This window comes from Orycteropus afer, unplaced genomic scaffold (genome assembly GCF_000298275.1).
Source record: "Orycteropus afer afer isolate SDZICR_OR568_19922 unplaced genomic scaffold, OryAfe1.0 scaffold00001, whole genome shotgun sequence".
In the NCBI taxonomy this organism is placed as follows: Eukaryota; Metazoa; Chordata; class Mammalia; order Tubulidentata; family Orycteropodidae; genus Orycteropus; species Orycteropus afer.
This window is the reverse complement of record NW_006921588.1, coordinates 24,588,861-24,597,091: the sequence shown is the minus strand read 5'-3', so window position 1 is coordinate 24,597,091 and position 8,231 is coordinate 24,588,861.

Sequence of the window (8,231 nt, the reverse complement as noted above, 5' to 3'; positions counted from 1 at the left end):
AGCCACTCCTCAGAAGGAAGACTGGGAATAAATATATGTTTATTGTGGAAAAATAAAATATAAAGTTAAAAAATAATTTTAAAAAAGTTATCTACTATCCTACTTTCCAGAGATAACTTTTGTTCACAAATTACTGGATTTCGTTTATGCATATATTAAGATATGTTTTTTTTTTTTAAAGACATAGGATAGTATATTGTACAAATGTTTGGAAACTGCTTTATACCCTTTCTGATGTATTGTGACCATTTCATGTCAATAAATGTTTTTTTTTTTTTAAATAATAACTTTTTTTTGCAATTGAATGCATTTTTTTTTGGCTGTGAAAACAATAATCCCACATCTCTGTCTTTATTTCCTTATTTTAATATACAAATAGCATGTATTCTATAATTAAAATAAATTGATTTTTTTTTGGCTATGTAAATAGTATTTTATTTTAAGATATAGGTAGATTCTAATCTATAATAAAACATACTGATGTATTTTTACATTTTTATTCAATTTGATACACAAATATAAATTTTAGAAGTTTTTTTCTATAACAAAACATTTTATAATGAAAAGTTGTCAATTATAACAGTGAACAAGAGTAAAGTAGCAGGTGTCTTTGTGTTCCAACATGTAAGCTTAGGGTGAGCATTCTTACTATCATGTCATTGCTCTTCCCTATAAGCTTGATAGATCGTCCCTATAAATATCTCTGGGGGTGAAAAGTAATTTAATCTGTGGATCTGTATATTACTTCCTCATGAACATCCTATCAATTGTGTCAGAGTGCTTTCATGATATGCACTGAACTGAAACCATCAAACCTATTTCACTGAGAATTGTTAGTTAGTCCAGAATCTTTAGTCTCAACTCTTGTCATTAAATTTTGCTAAAAGGTTGTTCACTTATGCATGGAAGAAAGCTAAATTCGTGATTTGCTTTCAAAAGAGTCTCAGCTTATTGGCCTGAGTGACGCCTGGAAATGAGTAATCTTTCATTTTTGCCTTGAGGCTGACCCAATTAGAATCCAGGCTATAGGATATACTCACCCAATTCTTGCCACTTCCTGAATGATTTTGGAACTTGGAGTGATGAGAACACAGCTCCCACTCTAAGCATCAACCTAGTGGATCATAGTTAAGTGCTCTCATTTTGGATCAAAAAATGGCTCAAGAGAGGACAATTCTCACATTTACACAGTTTTAGCTAAGGAGTAGCTGGAGGTCTCAAGATCCTGGCTAGAACCCCCCTTGTTCTCTTGTAGCCTTTGTCTCTTCTAATTCATTGCCAGGACCTTTAGTTGAAAATTGCCTACAGATCTCAGAGAATTTGGGCTCATTAAAAGCTTGTCTAAACAGGGTATTGTGAAGCACAAATAAGGTCTGGCAGTCTGACAGAAACCAAAAAAACCCATTGCCACCAAGTCAATTCTGACCCTATAGGACAGGGTAGAATTGCCCCATAGGGTTGCCAAAGCTGTAAATCTTTACTGAAGCAGATTGCCTCATTTTTCTCCCGTGGAGTGACTGATAGGTTCGAATCACTGACCCTTTGTTAGCAGTCAAATGCTTTAGCCATTACACCACCAGAGCTCGTTACTATAACACAATATGCCCCCCCCCATAGATGATTTAATTAATTTTCTTGGTGCCTTTTTATTAAATAGCTTTCAAGAGAAAGATCCCTTAGGGTCTTGTGGAAAAGCCAACTAACTAGTGTGTAATTTCCATTAACTAGTGTGTAATTAAGGAACCCTGGTGGTGCAGTGGTTAAACCTCTTGGCTGGTAACCAAAAGGTCAGTGGCTCAAATCCAGTAGCTTCTGCAGGAGAAAAATATGGCAGTCTGGTTCCATAAAGATTTACAGCCTTAGGAACCCTATGGGCAGTTCTAATCTGTCGTATAGAGTTGCTATGAGTCCAAATCAACTCAACAGCAGTGGGTTTGGTTTTGGTGTATAACTTTAGGCCACTAAACTTCCTTGGCCTCAGTTTCTGTGTCTGTCAAATGGGAAGGATAATATCTGCTCTCAAAGGTTGTTAGGATAAATGTGAGGATATATGTGAAAATATTTTTCAAAGTTCAAAGAGCACTATACATATGTGAGTACTCAGCCTCAGAGGATTCCAAATTGAATATATATATATTTTTACATGATAAATGTGTTATGTTGGGATGGGGTTTTAACCCAGAAAGTCTTTATCTGATGGTATGTGAGGGTACATATTTCTGTTGTACAGGAATTCTATAGGGGAGGATGAAGTAGTTTGTGCAACTACTAAATCTTCACTATGTCTCGATTACACATACCATTTCTGTTTATGTAAGCTGTTGGTAATTATTTATATGAGTAATGTTATATATTACTCTGTACAACTCTGGAAAATATTTATTTTAAGTACTAAATAGCTCATTTTTCTGGGATGAGAAGACTAATTAATTCAACCACAAAAATACCACTTAATCTTTAGTGGGAAAACTTGGCTAGCTGTAAACCAAAACATTTGGTTATATCGCATAAGTGTCCAACAATAATTTTAGCTTTAATATAAATTGCAAAATTGTACTAATAATCATATTACCCTCATTCGTAAGGGCTTTGTAAGTTTATTGCCATCTTTCACTACCAGCAGAGGGAGCTCTGAGAATTAAATCGTGCCAAGGTAGCTTTGCTAGTTCTTCTGTGTTTACGTTTTCAACTCATAATAAAGAAATAAAAACCCACCACGGATTAATGTAGTCATCATGCTTGGATTAGGTTGTAGATTAGCATTTGATTGCAGGCTACTGATTATAATCAGCTTCTCTAGACTAGGAATATCGGGGTTTTGAACTGGCTCATTCTGCTTTGATCGCCTGCTAAGAATTTGAATTTCAACCCCAAAATATACTGAATCTACATTTTAACAAGATCCCCTGAGATTCTATAAGCATCACCTGGGGATCTTGTTAAAATGTAGATTCTGATTCAGTATATCTGGGGTGGAAATGCAAATTCTCAGTAGTGGGGAGAGGGGACCCCTGAGGAGTATCTGTAGCTGGCCTCCACTCATTCCATCAAAGCATCAGCTATAAACTTCCACAATCTAGTAAAGTTCAGTAATAAAACAACAATGTCTAAGGAATTTCATAGGACATCAGAAAGGACATACTCCTCAAAACACAGTTTTATGAAATGTCCTGCATCAGTCGTATGTGCTCTGGGGTGGCTACTTTACCTCCACATGAGACTTGGAAAACACATTATTTTGTGTGGTAGTTAAGTTTTTGTGTCAACTTGGCTAGGCCTGGTTGAGTGGCTGGGCAGCTGGATGTAGTATACCCCATGATGAGACTGGTAATCAACTCCATGATGGAATCTACTGGGAGCAGCTGAGTAGCTGCCTTTGGGTATGCGGTCTGCTTCCTATGTATAAGGAGAAGCTTTGAGAATGGTTTCTAGCCTATGGTATGCTTGGACCCTGCACATAGCTGTGTCATTGCTCAGCAGCCTGCTATGCTCTGCCGACCTTGGGACTTACAATGGATTTAAGTTAATGGCCTGCCATGTGGTTTGGTAACATCGAACTGTGCCTTTTTATTTGTCAACCTTGGGGCTTCTCAGCCTCAGCAGTCAGTGTCTGTCTGAGTGAAGAAATGCCTCTAGCTCCAGTGGCCTGGGAGCAGGAGGCAGAGCTGGACCCCGAGGTTGAGGGGCTTTCACCTAGCCCCTAGAGCCTGGCACTTTGAACTTGGACTTAAAGCCTCCAAATTTTAAGAATAAACTCCTGTTTTTGGTAAGGCCATCCCATTTGTGGTATATATATTTCTTGTCAGAGCAGTACTAGGTAACCAGTTTTCTTATGTAAACATATTTTCATTACTTAATATTATCATTTATTTTAGTAGAAGTGTAGACTAAGTTTATCTGAATGGAAAGTTAATGAAGTTCCAGGATTTATGACTTAATGAAAAGCTAGTTCATGATATCTCATTGAAATGAAAAAAAGATTTTCCAAACTTCAGGTGAAATAATCTCTTTATCAGTGTTCACATTGTTATTACTTTGTCTCCCTTCATTAGATACAACAGTGCAATGCAATGTTTGTGTATTTTATGTTCCTGTGCCCAAAGCAAACCTACTGAACATCAACATTGCAATAAATGTATTTTGATATTATGTAGCAACTCTCTTCTTAACAATGATATGCTACTATTGACAAAACTGTTACCCTAATATAAAAAAATCCACCTCTTTTTTGGTATCAAGAAATTTATAAGCATGTGTCACTTCCTTCAAGGGGTTTATGTGGTTAAGTTGGAAATCCAACAATGACTGCTTCCTTCCTCTTGTGAAGGAATTCAAGTCAGCAAACATTTGTTGAGTACCTATCATGAGCCAGGCACTGTGCTAAATGCAGAGATATAAATGTGAATAACACAGCATTCCTGCTCATAATTAAAGAGGCCAAGGTGGACCAGTAAGCCAATGATTACAAGACACCTGGCTACATACTATATAAAGGCAATATTATGCCAGGTTTTAAGGCTATTGAAGTCAGGTACCACATCTTTGTAACTCCAGAACCTAGCACAGTGTTTTGCATATAATTAGTGAGTATGCTGAATGAATGAATGAACAATATGGGAATGTATTAGCAAAGCATATTGTTGGTGAATAATAAGCTTCCTAACACTTCGTTTTCCCATCACTCCAGTACTCTTTTTTCTAGTTCTCACAATCTATAGAACAGTCATGCTTTCCTCCTATACAGCATAGCAGTTGGGTAATCTAGTAATAATCGGTGCTTGATAATAATTATTTGCTATCCCAGGGCTTTTTAGTGACAGCTTGGAATATGTGAGATGCATATAATAATAACAAAAACAACACTAACAAAGACAGCAGTGAGGGGTATTTTGCCAAACATTAGGCTCATTTGATCCTAAAAATAACTCTCATTATTCCTATTTTTAGAAGAGGAATTTCATGCCCAGAAAAGTAACTTACTTCAGATCACAAGGCTGGTAAGTGGTAGAGCTAAAATTTGAACTTAAGAGTTTTCTGACATTAGAGTTCCTGCTCTGAATGACTGTGTCATAGTGTCTGTTTATTTAGGCTGTTTAGTTGCTTAGAGGAGTCCATTGGTGGTACACTCTATTAATGTGCTTGGTTACTAACTGAAAGGTTCGAGGTTTGAACCTGCTCAGACACACCTTGGAAGAAAGGCCTGGTGATCTACTCTAGAAAAATCACAGCCACTGTCAACCCTGTGGAGCCTAGTTCTACGCCGATTTGCATGGGTTCACCCTGAGACTCGAGGGTAATTTGTTTGGTTTTAGAGTTACTTAGAAGCAATTTGAATTAACAGTGGGAATACTTTCTTGGAAGAAATTTTCTACTTCCAAGAATATTATATAAATGAATTATTTTTAGTGCATAAGATGTAGTTAAACTTGAAAAATTGCTTCATAAATATGGTGAAATATTTAGGTTAAAGAAGTGCAACTGAACCAGTAACTGAGGATGCTAAGCAACATGTTTCTTTTAAAACTGAAGAGTTAAACGTTGTTGTTGTTGTTGTTATGTGCCCTCGAGTCATATCTGACTCACGGAGACCCCCTCCTTGGGTTTCTGAGGCAGTATCACTAGGGAAGTAGATTGCCCAACCTTCCTTCTGAGGAGTGGCTGGTGGAGTTAAACATTAGATTTCTATAATAGGCATTTAGATTTAGATTTAATACCTTAAATCAGGGCTTCAAACTGGTTCAGTCTAGTTCAACCACCTGCCTAGAATTTACATTTCTACCCCAGATAAACTGAATCTTAATCTACATTTTAAAGATATACACCTCACCTGGGGATATATAAGAATCACTGTGGGGATCTTGTTAAACTGTAGATGGCAAATTGTACAGTAGAGGTTTGAACTGGAATGAACCGGTTTGGAGTCCTGTCGTAAATTATATTTCCAGATGTTCAACAAACCCCCAAAGACTCCCCCCTTCCTGGTATACAGCACAGTCTTCTGTGGAATGCTCAGCAGCTTTGTTTGCCCAATTAGACTCATTAGCATTGCAATGGAGTAATTATCCAACGGAAGGAAGATGGGGCAATCTACTTCCATAGTGATACTGCCTGGGAAATCCAAGGAGGGGTCGCTATGAGTCAGGTCCGACTCCACGCGAACAGCAATAACGATCCAACTGATTCGTACCAGTGTAAAAAACTGCCTGAGGTCACCATGGACTCTTTCTCCCATTCTCTGCTTCATCTCTGACCTGATACACTTTTGGAAGATAATTATGCACGACAGGAACTTGCCACACAAGAGAGAAGGGATCATTGGTTTTACCCTGGGCGTACATAGGATCTCAGATCAAATACATTTTATTGTGTGAAGACTAAACTGGAAAACATGCTTTTCACCAGCATGAAATCTATTTCTTTCCCTTTCTTCTTTCCTGTTTATTTAATCATTAAAGACCCAATAAAGGAAATTGCCCACCAATTTGGGAAATGTTAGCATTGGTGTTTAGCATTTAGCACAATCACTAGATCCCAGAAACAAAAACAGCTCCAGGGTCTATCCAAGTTAACTGGAATAAAAGAGAGCGTGTTTTAAAACCTACATTTATTTATTTTAAAAAACAAACATTGTTATTCATCAGGTATAAATACGAAATAGAGTGTGAGAGTAGTGAATAGTTACTTAAACAGAATCTATCTGGGAGGAATTTTCAGTTGCTAGATCCGCCCGGCCACCTCATCTTTTACTAAGAAGGGAAAGAAAACAAAGGGAAAGAAATCAGGGAATATGTTTTAAAAATTAATTTCCTGCTACCTTCTAAAGAAGATACAGTTGGCCAACATCGTAGACTTAAAATAGTAACATAGTCATATGCAGCTATTGAGCACTGGAAATGTGACTAATTTGAATTGAAATGGGAAGCATAAAGTACACACTACATTTAAAAATTGAGCATGATATAAGAATGCAAAATATCTGTTATATTTTATGTTGATTAAAGGTCAAAAAGATAATACTTCGAATATATTAAGTAGAATATATTATTAAAGTTAATTTCACTTTTTTTTGTTGTTGTTGTTACTTTTTTAAAATGTGGCTACCATAAACTTAAAATTACTTATGTGGCTCACATGATATTTCTAGTGGACAGTTCTACCACACTGTCCTAGACTTTCACTTCGTGAAATCATTCCCTGAGAACCAACTGACCCCAAATAACAGTAAGATCATCAATTACAGAATTAAATTCAGTTAAAAGCTCTTTTGAAAAGCAATATAGAGGTACATGTTAAGACACTTAGAAGTGTACAAATTCTTTGAAACAAGAATTACATTTCTGTGATATCAAAGTTAAGAAAATAATTCAACCCTTCCTTGGGTTTCTGAGGTGGTATCACTATGGAAGTAGATTGCCCAATCTTCCTTCCCGGGAGTGGCTGGTGGATTTGAACCCCCATCCTTCTGTTTAGCAATCAAATGCCTTAGGCACTACGCCACTAGAGCTCTTTTTATTTTCCATAGTAAAGTTTTTTTTAATAGAAAAATCCCATAAACTTTGTTAAAAAAAAACAAAAAAAAACTACTGTTCTCACTACATTTTAATTCCAAAGAAAGAATAAATGAATAGATTTTTATAAAATTCAAAAACAGAAATTGGAACATGGCAGAATTTCTGTTTAAAACTTTCAAAAAGTTTTCAATTATCCAAAACATTAAATGATCTTGATTGATCATCACTGGCCTTGGTACACACACATGAAAATAAGTCATCAAATTGAGGCGGTACACAGCATTGATTGCTAGTTTAATGACTGAAACCACCACCTCCTACTTCCACCAATTACTTTCACCAACTCTGAAGTTTTCTTTTTTTGTCTTCCTTCCAGTCTGGAAAGAAGGAAAGTCCTTCCCCCTTCACAAAGTGAATTTTTCTAGCTATGCTTTCTCTTGCCTCATATATTTACAAACTTGTTCATGTCTTCTCCCTATTCTAAAGAAACTTCTCTTTGTTCCTGCTTCTTTGCTTCTATGTCAAGTTCTCATCTATCTCCGCCGCCTCATTATCCAACCTCCATTTTCTTCCCCCCTTGGCAGTCAGGAAGAAGCTCTGGTGATGCAGTGGTTGAGACATTTGGCTGCTAACCAAAGGTGTGAACTTACCAGCAGCTCCATGGGAGAAAGATGAGGCAATCTGCTTCCGTAAAGATTTACAGCATTGGAACCTCTATGG